The 17,375-nt window shown below is 40.1% G+C and overlaps 1 protein-coding gene and 1 long non-coding RNA gene across 13 annotated transcripts in view; one reads left to right on the top strand and one right to left on the bottom strand.

The window, feature by feature from the left end:
• Positions 1–17,375, top strand: part of DYNC1I1 (dynein cytoplasmic 1 intermediate chain 1) — a 438,187-nt gene that overhangs the window by 139,375 nt on the left and 281,437 nt on the right. The gene's annotated exons all lie outside the window — the stretch shown is intronic.
• The window catches only part of LOC140609018 (uncharacterized), an 80,679-nt gene continuing 68,258 nt past the window's right edge, over positions 4,955–17,375 (bottom strand). For both annotated transcript variants that reach the window (XR_012011023.1, XR_012011025.1), the window contains exon 7: positions 4,955–5,358. This is a non-coding gene — a long non-coding RNA (uncharacterized lncRNA). The remainder of the gene's footprint in view (positions 5,359–17,375) is intronic.

The raw sequence follows: 17,375 nt of genomic DNA, 5'->3' as shown, positions 1-17,375 counted from the left end.
ATGGCAATGTTTGATTTTTTTCAAGGCTCTTACAGGTTTTAAAATAGATAATTTTCTTCTGAAATGAGGAGGAACCAAAGGGCAGAAACAAATGATCTAAATTTTGACCTGAGACTGTAACACCAAGCACAAATCTTTCCAGCTTGTTCCCCATGGTACCCCTGCTACCTTGAACCCATTTGACCTTACACTACAGTCCAGTGAATCTGTTTGCTGTTCTCCAAAAGCCAACTGCTACCTCCTGTCTCTGTCATGTCTCTCATGCTAACTCTCCCTCTGCTGGAACTGCTTCCCCAGTTCATATCCTACCCATGTCTCTATGTGTAGTTCTCATGGCCTCTCCTTCAGGAAGCTCACTCTGTGCTTCAGGTCCTGCATGCCCTCCTTGTGTTATTTATTTAAATATTTTCATTTATTTATTTATTTATTTATTTATTTAATTTGTTTATTTACACACAAGTGAGGGGAATGGCAGAGGGAGAGGGAGAAGCAAGCTCTCCCTTGAGCAGGGAGCCTGACGTGGGGCTCGATCCCAGGACCCTGAATCATGACCTGAGCTGAAGGCAGACACTTAACTGGCTGAGCCACTCAGGCACCCTGCACCTTGTGCTTTAAACTTTTATCATGTACTTATCCCATTGTCCCTTGCAGCAGAGCTGTTTTCAGACCCTACCATATATGGGGGAGGAAAAATAATTTTCTGTCTACCCTTCTATGTTCATGGCTGAGAACCTCCCCCTGCCCCTGTAAAAAAAAAAAAAAAAAGAAAAAAAGAAAAAAAAATTTAACATGAGGAAAACAAAACCAAATTTAGTAACTTGTATACTTCCTGTATACATTATACATGGGAGAGACCCAGGGAAACTGAGTAGCTCTCTAAAACTCTCGAGCCACCACCTAAATACTATATCCAGCTAACCACAAAGATGTTGGGAGTGGGGAATCAGTTGTGGGAGGTCACCAGGAAAAGCACAAAGGGAAAAATCATCAAGAGTAAGGGTGTTATGTAGATTTAAGTCCATGCTTTTATTACTGATAAGAGTTTCTGGAGACTGAGTCATCTTCTTCTTCCTGGTTCTCCTTACAAATGGAGACTTCCTAGGATGCCTGGGTGGCTCAGCGGTTGAGCACCTGCCTTTGGCCCAGGGCGTGATCCTGGAGTCCCGGGATCAAGTCCCATATCGGGCTCCCTGTAGGGTGCCTGCCTCTCTCTCTCTGTGTCTCTCATAAATAAATAAATAAATAAATAAATAAATAAATAAATAAATACATAAATAAATACATAAATAAAATCTTTAAAATAAAACAAAAAACAAATGGAGACTTCCCTTATACATTCAAGTGTCTCATACAAAAGGGCAACTTCTACTAAATTTTTAGAGCTTCTCCCTTATCTGTTATTTCTTAAAAATAACCAGTTTAAGATAATCTTTATTTCAAAAAGTCATATTTTGGGGTGGCGTGTTCTCTTTCCCTTCACATGGTACAAGGTTTTGAGATAGATGTATCTCAATCATTTGTGTAAGTCTCACAGCATCCAGGACAGCACTTTGCTTTATAGGGGCTCAGTGAATATTCATTAAATTGCATTAACATAAAGATAAATTTAGCATCATGGAGCCAACTACTTGGGCTTTCTGCAAATTAGAAAATTTTGTTGATTAAATGTGCTTCTCCTTTACAAGTATGTGGGGAACCTTACTCAGATATCCAAAGTATTTTCACATCTCCTTCCATCAGGTGAATCATCCCACTCTCCTCTCCCCTCTACCATCTGCTGCTTTCCTACAAAGGTCACTTTTCAGGGACTGAAGAGATGGAGAGAAAAGGTGATCTGATCTGCCAAAGGAATTTGGGGTCAGATGGCTATATGTGCATATGCATGTAGATTCATGTTCCCATGCTAAGAACATGAGTAGGTGACACTCTTGGTCATCAACACCTTTACATGCAGTCAGCTGTCATATTGCAGCTGCAGAGATGGAGACATCATCGGGGCCAGTCAGCAGTCAACTATACAGATAGGTAGGATTAAGATCTTGAATCTTAGTTCTGAGGGTTTAGATATTAGACTGTTCTTATGTAGCCAAAATACATACACCCAGTATAAGTTATGTGTTGTCTGTTATGTTTTAGGCAACAAATATAAAGTGCCGACTTACTGACTGGTCAGGAGAAACCTAACTTCCCATGGGATCTCAGTGCCCATGCTTATAGGTCAGTATTTTGAAATCTGAGAGCTCAGGTTCTTAGGCCCTTGGTATCAGAGGTCTGACCTGGGCATGTTTGGGACAGTACTAGCCTAAGGGTATTAGGGGTAATCCTGAAGGCTTGGTCCAGAGGTAGCGTGGATATTGAAAAATCAAGCAGATGGTTGAGTCATGTAATGCTTTCAAAAGGACTAGGAAGGGAGGTAGAAGCCATGTGTGGCAATCATATGGCAACCGGGATACCCGATCACAGCAAAAGGGTTGAGATGGAGGATGGGAAGCAAACCTAGGAGAATCTCAAAGCCAGTGGAGCTTTGCCACTTTATAGAGAACAAGGCTGGAAATAGAGGAAGGAGCTCATGCTGGCCCATTTTTTAAACCAACTTTGTTCGTTCATTCAACAAATGTTTATTATCAGCTTTCTACCAGTCAGTATTCTAAGTACTGGGAATATATTGGTGAGTAATATAGATAAAATCCCTGCCTTTATTGGAGTTTAAATTGTGGAGGAAGGGACAAACAATGAAAGATACCTAAATATGTTATAGAATATGTTAAGTGGCAAAACACATAATGCAGAAAAATAAGGCAGTAGGAAAGACTTGAGAATGCAGGTGCAATGAAAGGAGTAGTTTACTGTTTTCAGTAGGGTGGTCAGGTAAGGCCTCCACAAGATGGAATTTGTATTCTCCTTTGTAGAAGGCAGACATTCAGACACTTAGTATCAGGTAGAGGAAATAGCACATGCAAAACCCCTGTGGTGGGAGCATACCTGATGCACTTGAGGAATAGCAGCAATGAGGGTCTGGAGATGAGGTCAGAAAAGTAGCGAGCCTGTGTTGTGTAGGGCCATTGTAGGACTTTGGCTTTTACTCTGGGGTGCGAGACATTAGTGGACTTTATGCAAGGAGGTGACATGATTTGACTTTTGTTTTTAAAGAATTACTGTTACAGCCAAGAATAGACTGTGAAGAGAGAGGGCAAGGGTAGGAACTAGGAGACCATTTTGGAGGCTTTGGTAATAATATAGATGTTTGTGGTTTGGACATGGCGATGGCAGGGGAGGTGGTAAAAACAGGCTGACTCTGGAAGTGTTTGGAAAGTAGTGTTTGAATAATTTTCTAATGGTTTGGATGTGGGATTTGACAGAGAAATCAGGGATGACTCCAAGATATTTGGCCTGAGTTAACTGGAAGGCTAACTCAGGAGTTGCCTTTAGCTGAAGTGTGGAAGCCTGAAGGGATGATGTACACAGAGCCAGTTCATGGGGAGCAGTTGTCACAGCTGGTGTTTCAAGCTGAAACAGAAAAGAAGACGGCAACTGGTCAGGGTGTCCTTTTCCCTGGACATACTGCAGAAGACTTGAAAAAAATTCGGGATCCCTGGGTGGCGCAGGGGATCCCTGGGTGGCGCAGCGGTTTGGCACCTGCCTTTGGCCCAGGGCATGATCCTGGAGACCCAGGATCGAATCCCACATCGGGCTCCCGGTGCATGGAGCCTGCTTCTCCCTCTGCCTGTGTCTCTGCCTCTCTCTCTCTCTCTGTGACTATCATAAATAAATAAATAAAATTAAAAAAAAAATTCACACCTCTTTTCCTGTCATTTCAAATCCATTTTCCTTTAATTATAACAGTTTTTATAGTTGTTCACCACTCATTGTGTGGTGGTTTTCCATTACACTTGGCCAACCTACCTGTGATGTTTTGGTACTGTTGTTATAGTTCTGACTTGTTTTAAGATAAAGTCAAGTTTAACTCTCAGAAAGTGACTGTGCTATATATCCATTATTTCCAAATTCTCACAATGTATCTGCTATCATCATCTCCCACCACACCTAATGTCATTCAAATCAGGGAAGTCACTTTTATGTCTTCACTTTGCTACTTCCCAAGGCTATGATGGTTGGCACAGGTCTAATCAGAGTGATGTTCAATCAAGGAATGGTCAGGAATAGGGACCGTCTAAGGGGTAGAAAGGGAGGTAGATATGCCCATAAAGTTACTACTTACTTTGGATGTCTTGTTACTCCTTAGTATGGTCTTGAAAATTGAGATATAATTTTTCTTTCTCTTTAATTCTTTCTGCCAGATTGGTTTTCTCCTAAAGCCAATACACACAAGCTTGCATCCTATTTTCACTCAAAGAGACAGATGGTTGAAACTGACTCTAGCTAAATTTTTTTTTAAGTCTTGAAGTAAAAAATACACATGAGTATCAGAAAGGTTTAAGCCTTTTAGGACTGGTTGAGAAATCTGTTGTGATCACTGTCTCATACCACTGAGTTATCTGTTCACGTACAGAATGCCGTGTGCTGGGCCAGGCTACGGATTTTGCAGCCAAGCTTTTCAGATGGTATTTGCTGTCTAAAAGGAATATAAAAGTTGTGCTGATGGGACAAATAGCAAATTCCCAAATCCTAGGGTCATTTGGCATTTGTGCTGACATGGTCTGCAGGAAATATGTCACGGTCGTGCATTTCTGGCAGAATTGATTTTCTGCACTCTTATGGACATTCATGGGTAGCTGGAAAAGCGAGTTAATCTTTCTAAGTACATCTGCCTTGATGTGCTTGTGCCTTGAAGGTATCCAGGGATTTGTTTTGTACTTTTTTCACTTCTTTCTGCTGTAGATTTTTATTTATTTATTTATTTATTTATTTATTTATTTATTTATTTATTTTAAAGTTTCTCAAATAGTTTTCTTTTTCTTTTTCTTTTTTTAAAAAGATTTATTTACTCATTTATGATAGACATAGAGAGAGAGAGAGAGAGAGAGAGGCAGAGACACAGGCAGAGGGAGAAGCAGGCTCCATGCGGGGAGCCCGATGCAGGACTCGATCCTGGGACTCCAGGATCGTGCACTGGGCCAAAGGCAGGCGCCAAACTGCTGAGCCACGCAGGGATCCCCTCTGCGGTAGATTTAAAGAAATAGAGCTGAGCTTGCTTTGGCCATTCCGTGGTAGAGCTTTCCCACCAGCACTCTGTGAATGGATTACAGGTTGCGAGGGTCCTTGGATGTTAATCTCTTGGCTCTCAGGATACTCAGAACCTGGGTGTGTCTCCTGTGATCATGAACAGCTTTCTCTGTTTACTCCAGTGTACTGTACAAATATCATGATCTGTGGGCATCTTGTCATGCAAAATGTTGGCTGAGAAAGGACAAAGAGATAAATTTATTATTTACAATGAGCCAGTTTTAAAATTGATGTAGCTCAATATATCTCAGACTCTGAACTGCAACTAACAATATTAAATTTCATATGTAACAGTGAATATATGTTTGTCCAAAACAAGTTCCATGCAACAGTGTTGCCCTTATCCTGTGCCATGCATTCTAATAGTTCCGATCTGTTAATCACAAAAACTGCCACCTGTGACTACTAGCTAGCTTGGTTTTGTAACTCACCAGTGGGTTGCCACCCATGATTATAAAGGCTGTTGTCGTGTGTATTGCAAGCTAGGAAAAAAAAATTACCTGGTCTTGTACTTGTTCAAATCGGTCCGTGTTTCCCTGCTGCCTCAGAAGAGTTCCAGTTCCCTGAAGCAGGGCAGGCCAGCTGTAGGGTCACCGACCTGGCCAGGTTTGCCCGTGTTTTCCTGGTTGTAGCACTGAAAGGCTTGCATTCAGAGGAACCCCCTCACTTCTCGGCAGACTGGGATTGTCTGCCGACGGCTCAGCCTTGGGGATCTGCTATCTGGCTGCCTTTCCACCCTTACTTTGCTCGTCTGCTTTTGTATTCAGTGTTCCATCCTTATCAAATTACTCATCCCACAGACTGGGCCATTCTCTTTCCTGCCTCCCTGCCTTTGTCCCTGCTTCCCTGTGCCTGGGAGGCACCACTCTATTGGTGTCCTCAGGTCTCCTCTTCCTCTGGAACAGGATATTATGTCACCCTCTCTATGGAACCTTCTCCCTGCGTCCTTGTGAGCCACTGACTACGTTGATTTACAGGGATCTTTAGTAGTTTGTGTTTTTCTCAGCTTTCTTACTCTTTATCGCCTGTAGAACAAACATGAGAAAGAAAACTGCTGATGTAATGTGGGTGGCTATGGCAAAGAAAGAACACAAAGGAAAATGAATGAACCAATATAGATGCTAAGTCCAGGAGGATGGAGAAAGGGAAGATAAATCACAAAAACTAGAGGCATAGGTAGCAGTTAAGAGCCTGTGCTCCAGAGGCTGGGGTTTGAATCCTGGCTTTCCACATGTCAGAGGAGCTGATTGGGGTGCCTCTTCTGCATGTGTTACTCCGCTTACCATAACATCAGCAGGGATTGATGGTTTTTAAAATTAGGTAGGCTTAATTATAAGTTCATAAGTATTTTGTAGTTAATTTGGGAGAGTATTGAATTAATTTGTTTTAAAATGTCGAGATATCTTAATAACATATATTTTTAGAAGATTAAAACAGATTGACTTTGTGAACATTTATATTGCCGAGTTATATTGAGAAAATCTATTCTGACTTCATTATTTAAGCATTATAATTTTTTCTTTCCTTTACTTTTATTAATGTGTCTTGACTGTATTTCTTTTGGTATGATAGTTTAAATTTGCTCTTATTTGTAAGGTGCAAGAGCATCTGGGTGGCTTGAATTTGCTGGCCAGGGCTGTCTTGATTTAACCTAGCTGTATGGAAAATCTGACCCTTTTATGGGAATAGTGGCGTCAAAGCCAAAGCTGGTCATGTCTGAAGATTTGCTGGTTATCAGTTATTTTAAAGATCAGCCTCACAGGTTACCTGAGAGTTGTTTATTTTTAGACATGTTCACTCATCATCTTTGCAACTCAGAGAAACAGCTTCAAGTGCAAGACAGCTGTGTTCTAGAGCACTGATATTTTTACATCACTGTTAAAAAGAACGCTTAACTGTCAGTATGACTATTCATCCTCAAGGCATTTTGGGCAATAGATTCTAGATTTCTGAAGTTGTCAGTTGAGATAAACAACAGAGGCTGTCAATTATAAATAGAATGGATTTTGCAAAATGATTCCTTTAGAGTCAGAAAACTGAGATTAAAAATGCAAAAGAGGCAGGAAAGAATTACATCAATGAGTATATAATGGTAGTGATTTAGAAAAAATAGTTCAGAGGGTCAGGCAATGTGAGGATCATGTGTTTGTTGCACATTTGTACTAGTGGGAGACAAATCAATTCCCACCCCCTTCCCCGTGGGAATAGAAATTGGTTGCATAATAAGGAAGGACTTCTGAGTTTTGGCCATTTAAAAGCTTAGTGCACTGACACAATTTATTGATGATTAGGAAATTCCTGATAACGAAATCACAGATTTCTCATTTATTTTTTTTAATATTTTATTTATTTATTTGAGAGAGAGAGAGAGAGAGAGCACGAGCATGGGTCAGGGGAAGGGGAGGGGGAGAGACAGAAGGAGAAGCAGTTTCCCAACTGAGCAGGGAACCTGATGTGGGGCTCAATCCCAGGACCCTGGGATCATCTGAGCTAAAGGCAGATGTTTAACTGACTGAACCACCCAGGGGCACCACAGATTTCTCATTTCTATCTAATGATGGTTTAACAGGGATATTTCCTGAGCACTCATTGCCAAGCACTAGAAATGCAGGCATGGGTTAGACATGGCCCGTCCCTTTGAGGAGCTTTCAATGTAGCAGGAGGAAGGAATCACATAAGCAGAATATAACCAGGCAGTGAGGCACATGTTCCAGCAGACCATGCACAGGATGCTCTCCACCAGCAAGGAGTATTTGGCCCAGGCTTAAAGCCCTAGGAGACTTCCTGGAGGGAATGTGATTGAGCTGAGACAGAAAGATAAATAGGAATCATCAGGTAAGGAATGGTGGGAAGAGCATTTCTGGAATTTGCAAAGGTATAAAGGAAGGAAACAACTTGATACATGCCAGTAAAATGTGAACTAGGAAGTACGGGGATACACGGACAGAGAGAAGGGCAAAAAAGGCATCTTCTGTGCATAGTAGGGAGTTAGGACATGTTTTGCATCTAGAAGGAAGTCGTCAAAATGTTTTAGTCAAGGGAATGTACTCAGCAGATCTGAGTGACAGGAAGATCACCTTGACACAGTGTGGAAGGTGTGAGGGTCATTCGGGAGTAAGGTTAACATGGAAACAGGAAGATCAGTTAGAAGAACATCATGGTTGTCACATGAGCCATGTGAAGACTGGCATGGGGCAGCACAGATGGACATGGATAGGCAAGGGCAGGCTTGGAAATAGTAGGTGGTGAAATTGGGAGGCCTGGTGAAAATTGGCTGGGAGAGTATGATAAGTTTAAGGACTTCAGGGCTGATCAAGGAGAAGACGGGGCCATGAGGCAGCGGCATTGCACGACACACTTTATTGGGTGGCACTTGGATAGTATTGCATGGGAGGGAACATCCCTCACAGCAGGAGACCTTCTAGATCCTGAAGCATGCCACCACCCACAAAGGGAAGAGGGAAGGTGTCTAGGTGATGCTTCTCCTCAGTCAGGTGGGGCATCTCGGCGGGGGACAGTGTTTTATCCATAGCTAGCAGCTAATGGGTGAAGTTTTGCAGAGTGGGCAAAGCAGATGGGCTCTAAACAACTTGTTTGAATTGTATTTAAAGCAACTGGAAATGTCAGAATTTGTGTTGGGTGCCAGAGGGCTTTGAGCTGGTGGTTCTAGCTTGATGTGAAGAAATAAACAGTGTAGGGACCAATACTTGGGGGGCCATCTTTCACTGTTTACATAACAGCGAATGTTTGTTCAATACCCATTATGTGTCCAAGATGAGGCTGAGGAGGCACTGTGCAAGTTTCAAAGGAAGATTACATCGTGGTCTGTGGAGAAATTGCTCCTTCCCATGTGCTCCTCAGAAGTGCCCCTTTAGGTAGAGAGCTCCTTTCTGCTTGCTCTGAAGTGATTTTGAACCTCTAGGAGCCCAGATACATAGTCTTATATAAAGTACAGGGGTGGTAGCTGTCTTTATTTGGCTTCTTTACCTGACATCTGGCCCAGATAGGGAGTACATCTTTTGCATCTTTTGACCTGATGTCAGGTGTTTCTGCAGGATTCTTTGTGCAGTCTCACTTTTTAATTCACTCTAGTTTCCCTTGTGATATTCCTCAGAGGGATTTCATCTCCTTTCTTCTGATTCTATCTTCTTGTTCCTTTTCTGTCCTAATTCTTAGGAACACAGTGACAAAACACTGCCCTCCAGTTGTCCAAACTGTCCCATCTTCAGTTTCATACTCTTTTAAGGATGCTACTTGAGATGCTCATTTCCTAAGGACTCTTGATATCATCTGATATTTCCTTTAAGATACTCTAAGATATTAGTGGCCGATTCCCTTGATTGAGGAATAGTTCTTTCAACAAAGAGAGGCTGTTGAGTCACTCAGTTGATGGAATGCACTGTCGGGGTCAGAAAGAACTCAAAATTTTCCAGAACTTTTTGGCAAAGATGGTAGTGGCTTTTGAGGCCTATAAATTCTAAGAGCTCTCATCTCTACCCTGTTAACTAGATGAGAGGGCAGATACCCTCCAGATTGATTTTTCTGTCTAGCATAATGGGCCTCTGTGCTGAGTGCTTGAGAGTCTCTTCTGTGTAATGTGCCGCAATTGTGAGTACTTGATTTACAGCTTTAGCAGGATGATTTGGGTAGCTCAGAATCATGCAACAGTGAAAGTGGGACTAGAGATAATATGCAGACACAACAATCTTAAATATAGCTCACAAATCCAACAAGAGAGATACAAAAAGCTTAATTTAGAAATTTTGCCTGGTTTCCTAGTCAAGAATTAACCCAATGTGAGTAAAATTGAGAAGAGCCCAGAAAAATCCATGTATTTAACTCTATGTATGTATGTATATATGTATGTATGAACTGAGATATCCCCCCCCTCTTCAAATAGAGTAATTCTCTACTGACATAAATAGATCCTTCATAAGTGGATGAAACTCTTACAGTCCTGAGACTACCCAGTATTGCCTTTGGTGGTGTGTTTGGGAATTTCAGAGACAAAGCCTTTTCTTCGGGTGTCAGCTCTCCCATGCAATTTACGTTCAGCACCACTAGGTGGTGGTAGAGAGTGATTGCAAGATTGGACTAGAAATGAACTGATCAGGAGCCACCATAAAAGCCTTTTAAGAAGACATTCCTTTTGACTAAAATGGCTAAGATCTTGAATAAATAAACACCGAAAGGGAAGCATTATTTGGCAAAAGTATTCAAGAATAAGAAGATCTGATATTTCCAGCTCCGACTCGTCTACTCAATGGTAGTGAAGTTAGATTTCTGCATCTCATGTTCTCTATTTATAGGTAAAATATGGGTACTGGATTATGTAATCTTTAAAGTTCTTGTCCTGAAACAAACATGTATAATTGTAACTGTTAAAACAGCAAAGTTAAAAGAACAGAAGAATTAAAGACTTTTCCCCACACCAGAGAAGTCTACATTTTATTAGCAACCATTTTAATTTATTTTATAGCAAGGCTTGAGGTCCATTAATTCGTGCATGTGTGAAGTGAGGGGAGGAGAAGAATGAAGAGCAAGAGAAGTCTTCTCAGTTTCTCTTCCTTACCTTTTACCTGGCTTATGCAAGTGAGAAATGAGAAATCTTTCATGTTATAGGCCTACAGAGACTTTCTTTCAGGGCCTCTTTCTGTAACTCCCAATTTTCCTTTCACTATGTCTACAAGTCTTAGATCTTCCTGGTGTTTGCAAATCATTATAGTTTCTTGACTCTAATCTGAAATATTCTACGCTCAGTGATTCTACTGCTGCGTCTTTCACATTTTCTTTTCTGTGAAAGAAAGAACTCTAAACCCCTCTGCTTATGTTCTTTTACAGCAACACTCAGCAAAATTTTGTTCAGTCCGTATAGGCTTTAGAATCAACTCCACCTTATCAGAAGCAGGTAAGACAAAGTGTGGTCTGAGGTTCCCTGGGGATCCCAAAATGTATTCAGGAAACTGTAAGGTCAAAATTATTTTCACAAAATGTTATTTTTATTTGTCCTTTTCGCCCTATTGACATTTGCAGTGACAGTGTGAAAGCAGTGGTAGGTGACACTGCTGATACCTTAACAGTAATTGAGACAGTGGCACCAAACTGTACCAGTACTGGCCTCAAACTTCACTGCCACACACTTGCAGTTTATACAAATCAACCCACCCTGTTAGAAAGTCCTTCACGAAGCAGAAAAAAAACTTAATTAAATCTCTATCCTTGAGCTCATGTCTTACTCTGTGACAAATGGGAATACATAAGGCACTTCTGTTGCCTACCAAAGTTCAGTGGTGGTCTTGAGATAGGATTTGTGCAATAGTGTGAGTTTGAGCTAAACTAGCTACCTTTTTTCGTGAAACACTATGTTTACTTGAACAATTCACAGACAAACTATAATTATAATTATTCAGACTTGAGTATTTGGCAGCAATTTTCCCAAAAATCAGTGGCACAAGTTTGTCACTTCAAGAACACAATTGGCAGTATTTGTTGCTAATGATAAAATTTGAGCTTTCAAGTAGAACTTAGAATTTTGGAAAATGTATACCTGCCACTATGACAACTTTACTATACCTAAAGACTTTTCTGAAGAGTTTGGTAGTGATATTGCCAAATTTTGATTTTGGGGATATTGTATGTTGAAATGTGTCAACATTTGAGAAGTCTGCATAATTTTCTAAATAATTTTCTAGATAATGAATACATAATGTCATAAAAGCATATGTGAGTAAAAGATTCACTCAAAGCTTAAGGCAGACCAATAAATTTTTATGTAACAGAATACAAAAAGTTAATTGATTGATATCATTTCATATTCACATGGCAACAACTTTAAGGAACTGACATCTGTTGAATTTTGGTGGAATATTGAGGAATATCCATAATTACCTTTAGAGGCTATATTAGTACTCTTCATTTTTTGGAGTACATATTTATGTGAGACCAGATTTTCTTTACAATTAAAATAGCATATCACAGACTGAATGCAGAAGCAGCTTTAAGAATCCAATTGACTTCTATTAAGCTAGATATTAAAGAGATAAGTGAAAATGTGAAAGAGATACACTATTGTTTTTTTGCCTTAGAAAGTATGGTTATTTTTTCATGAAAATTTTATGTTAATGTTTATTATTGTTTTAAAATTAATTATTAAATATCTAAAGGTTTATCAGTTTTAATTTTTAATATGGTTAATATTGATGTAACCCACATAAACAAAAGCTCTTTGAAGTCACTGAGAATGAAGAGTATCAAGGAATGCTGAAAACAAAAATGTTTGAAAACTGCTCACCTATAGTATGTAGACCAGGCCTGGGCCATCTTCCTACTATGAGATGAATTTTACCAAAAGTTTTGTTTTTTTTAATGCCGATGGCTATAAACATTTAGCAAATAACCGTCCCACATCTTTCACCAGCCAACTCCTTCTTGGGATTTCTAAAACCTTCCTTTTTTGGAAGGTGAGACATTGGTGTAAAAAATGGACAAACGGTTGTGGTCTGTATCATCCCTTAGCTACTTACCAAGTGGAAGAAGGCAGCTATATTTTATGAAAAGCCAAGCAGGTGAAACAAGGTTGTGAAAGATCAGATTTCTTATGCATACCTAGTGACAGATGAAAAGTTCAATGGCTCATAGTAAAGAGCTGACAAGAGCAATTGTTTCCAGGCAGAAAAAGAGAACTTGTTTCTGGTTATTTTTTTCAATGAGTCTGGCAACAGCTGGGCAATGATTTAAACCTCCTAGGATTCTAACTTTAAGCTTAAAAATACATTTGCATATGCCGGCATTAGAAATGGAATCTCAAACTGCTGCCAACGTAACAACCAAAAGGAAATAGAGGTCTATATTGTTCAAAAGTGAAGTCTTGGGAGGATCTATTACTTGGCAGCTGTGTAAACAGAACTAAACCCCTTGCTTCTCCTGTGTTAAACACTTGATTCTAGACAGGACCAAACCATTGATGGTATGTGCTGAAGTGAAAATGTAGGCTATAGGTATCATTGGGTTCAAGAAATGCTGAAAATTTTCTTTCCTTTATGGATGTGTATGGACATAAGAAGTGTGAAGGAGATGCAAGGTTAACTGGAAAGATAAAGACAGGTGTGAAAATGAATTTGTTTTGTTTCTTTTTTCCTCAGTGTTTTTCTCATGTCTTCCTCCTTCCTTTCTGTCCCCATTTTTCCCTCCATTGAGATTTTGGACCGTGAGGCATTTCTATGATGGAGCAGTAGGAGTGACCCTCCCTGAAACTAACTTCTTCATTCGAGAAGAAACCATTTCTCAGTGTTCTTCTCCATCTTCTGGGGGAAGTGGATGAAATGGGGGAGGATGCCTACTTGGGACAGCTTGATATGTAACTGCTTTGTTCAACAGAAAAATGGAGAAGAATTTTACTACTACTAAATTAAATGACTACATTTAATTAAAAAAATTTATTGGGTAACATCTCTTTAACCACATATCTTCCATTTTATAATCCGTTAGGTTGAGAAGCTCCTATTTGCTCTGAAGTGCCTCAAACTCTCTTGGTGCACGGATTGGATTTTCTCACTGATTATATTGCTACTGAATCACTTACATGCTATACCTTTAATGTGTTTTTCACTGTAATATTTTTTGATTGATTGCAGTGAACTTTGATGACTTTGATTATTGAATTAGGATGGACTTAGTGATGGGGGAAAGAGTTGGCAGGGTAAAAAAATAGTAATGACAACAACAATAATAATAATAGAAAAAGAGAAGAAGGAAGTAAAGAAGAAGGAGGAGGAAGAGAAGAAACAACTTTCTTTAGTGTTTAATATTTGCCAGGCAACATTATAGGCTCTTTACTTACATTGATTGATTTACTTGGATCAAATAGCCATTTCCCAGGATCAGAGATGGGCTGAAGCAAAAGTTACAAGAACTGAGACATTTGGGAGGAAGGGTGGAGGTGAGTTATAGTGAAGCAAGAAAATAAAGGGTGAACCAGAGCTTTTTTTTAAAATTTTTCTTTATTTATTTATGATAGTCACAGAGAGAGAGAGAGAGAGAGGCAGAGACACAGGCAGAGGAAGAAGCAGGCTCCATGCACTAGGAGCCCAACATGGGATTCGATACTGGGTCTCCAGGATCGCGCCCTGGGTCAAAGGCAGGCGCCAAACTGCTGCGCCACCCAGGGATCCCTGAACCAGAGTTAAAAGGAAACTATGTTAGCTACAAATTTTCTATGCAGCGAACATGCTTTTATATAAAGCATTTTGAATTTCTTCATTTAAGTCGTTGAAGCAGTCCTAGTATTTCCACTTCCTTGGAATCAAATATATCCACAATTTATATTTTGAATCAAAAGCAGAGATTTTCCCCCAAATTGTATGGACTGTCCTCATTAATCTTGTCCTCCACTGTTTATGAGACTTGTTTTCTAAAACAGTGTAAACATTAGATGTCAATGTTTTAATCTTTGACAATGTGATATTATAAAGAAATTATTTTTCTTCTGTTACTGTTCAGTTCAATCATCTTCATATGTCCTTAAATCTTACTAGTCATTTGTTATTTCATTTTCTTCTCTGTTTTTTTTTTTTTTTTTTGCCATTTCCCTTGGAATATTAGAGTCTTTGTTGTTGGTTTCTAAGAGATCATTTATGACTAAGGATGTTAGCCATTTGCCATGCATTGCAAATGAAAGACCATGTTTTCTTGCCAACATTTCACTGTGATGTTTTACTTTTCGATTACACAGAAATTGTGTATTGAAATATAATAATGGTCTGCATCTTTTAAAAAAAGAGAAATGAGAAGTAGGTAATTGAAATTTGGAAAACAAAAAAGAGGTTATAGGGGTTGAGAATTGGTGTCTGGAGCCCAGAGTAATGGATTAGGTGATTTGAACTTTTGGGTATCTCTTGTTGTAGTGGGGGAATAACTTGAGAGACAAGAAATAAGAAAGGTGAAATGAGATTGTACACAGTGATAGTAAAGCTGGAGAATTTGCAGGAGAGTGAGAGCTAAGATGCAGGGTTGGGAGAAGGTTATGAAGCATGGGTCGGGGTAAATGAAGGTAGTTCGTTAGAGAGTGTGGGCAAGGGGAATGTCACCAACAGTAAATGCATTTGGAATATGGGACTCTGCTACAAGGAGAGCTGAGCAGGCATCATAAAAGTGCATCATTTGACCCTAGAATGGGTGGAGTTGGTGAGGCTGCTCTGTAATTGATCCTAAGCCAGGGTGGAGTTAAGCTGTAGTTAGTTGGCTGGTGGGTAGTAGACGAGGTTGATGATCAGACAGGAAGGAGACGTACACCCAGCGGTCAGTTTGATTTCTCTACCTGACCCCTTGCCAGCTTGAAATGAAAGAGGTCAGCTCTTTGTGCATGTGAAGTAAGTGAGTAATAATTAGCAGCAGGTAGCTCTAGCTCTTATTTTCTTAAACTAAAAGTGTCAGGATTGCCTTTGCAATGACCTGCATGAGCCACAGGGAGCACTATAACTCACGTCCCCCATGCTTTGCTCCTCAATTGGTGCTTGATGTGCAGTGAGATTGAGTGTGTCAGAGTGGCAAGCCCCCCAGGAAAGCCTGTGGGGTTCAGTGCTGACACTGCATTTAGTGTCACTGTTGCAGCTATTTACTATGGGTAAAGGCTCATTCATTTCCTCTAATGTGTGCTTTCCAAACCCTTTGTAAGGCATTCTCTTGAGATTGCTTATTCTGCTAGGTATTGATGCAAAGTGTCTATTTTGGAGTAGATCCAAAAAACTGGTAAGTGGAAGGTACTCTATAGCCATCTTTTGCCATTGTGGCTCTACAACTTTTAAAAAGTGAAGTGTGTTATTTGAATATCCCTACCTAATATTTTTTAAAAGTTCCCTTGGTGTTCTTGTTATTTATTTTAAAAATATTGGCTCTATGGCTGGTAACAGTTAAATGACCAACATTGTCAGACATATTAATCAGTTATAAGAAGAACTTTGCCTCTTTGCAGAAATGTACTGAACATATCCTTACTTCCTACTCATGAACTAAATTTTACCCAAAAATCACAACAGATAGAGGATGTTGTTATTACGCGGTTTGTTCCTTCATGACCATGGTATAGTGAAGTTGTGACACACCCTTTTGGTGGACTAGAGGAAGGCCAGTGGCAGTTGGGGAAATGTGTAGGAGAAAACTTAAGAAGTTTCCACTGTATTCAGCACAGAATGACACAATTCTTTCTCTAACAGTGATCTTTCTGATTGAACATTTCATTTCTGACAGCCAAAACATGTCAAAAATGTAAATCTGACTGGTCCCCACTGGGGAAAGAAGAGTAGATGTAACTTCTCAGATGGCTTCTGGAAATAGGTTCTAATTTTCTCCTGTCAGGATTTTTGCCCACTGGTACGAAAATTATTGGCAAACAATATCTTAGTGATACACTTGACTTTTATTAGTCCTGTGGTTTCTCTTAAACAAAACAAAACCAAAGATCTAACTACTTGAATCTGTATTCTTCCCTGTGACCCACCAGCTGGAGCCGGGTAGAACTGCCTTCTCAGGCAGGTGTTTCCTTTCTGACTGGCCTTGATCACTACTTTGCCTCTTCATGTTGTCTGCCTGGCTCCTGCAGAACTTTGAATTTGTGACTCAGGCTTCAGCTTTGTAGATGGATGACTCACTGCTCTGTCCCACAACTCCTGTCCCCATCCAGCTTCTCATCCCATCTGCAGTATTGTATCTCTGCATCCTTTCTGTTCAGAAATCCCATTGACACCCAAATTACAGAATGCTACAAGTTTTTTCATTTTTGCTTTCTTGCCTTCTCTTCCCAACTTCACTGCCATCCTTGCTCTCTCGAAGTGGACTTGTTACCGAATCTTTCTCTTTGGCTTCCATATCCAAAGGCTGCCGAGAGATTTCTTTCTTCCCGGCATGCTTTCATCCACCCACATTCCCTGAATTCTGTCTCTCCATTCACCTACCAACCCAGTGCAGGTGCGGTCACTCCAGACAGATGTTGGCACCAGCCTCCCAGCAGCTTGCCTTATTTCCAGTTGCTACTCCTATCTGTTTTCCAGGCAGAGATACGAATAGGCTTAAGCAAATTCCATCTTTATTTTGTTGTTTTCCCTTTCAAAAAGCTGGTGTGATTTCCTGTCTCTCATTACGCCAAATGGAACTCACTTCTCTATTTTCCCAAGGCTTCAGCTGTTGCCCCCGCATAT

Source organism: Canis lupus, chromosome 18 (genome assembly GCF_048164855.1).
Source record: "Canis lupus baileyi chromosome 18, mCanLup2.hap1, whole genome shotgun sequence".
NCBI lineage: Eukaryota > Metazoa > Chordata > Mammalia > Carnivora > Canidae > Canis > Canis lupus.
Note: the sequence above shows the minus strand (reverse complement) of the source record. Positions and strands in the feature narration are given on the sequence as shown.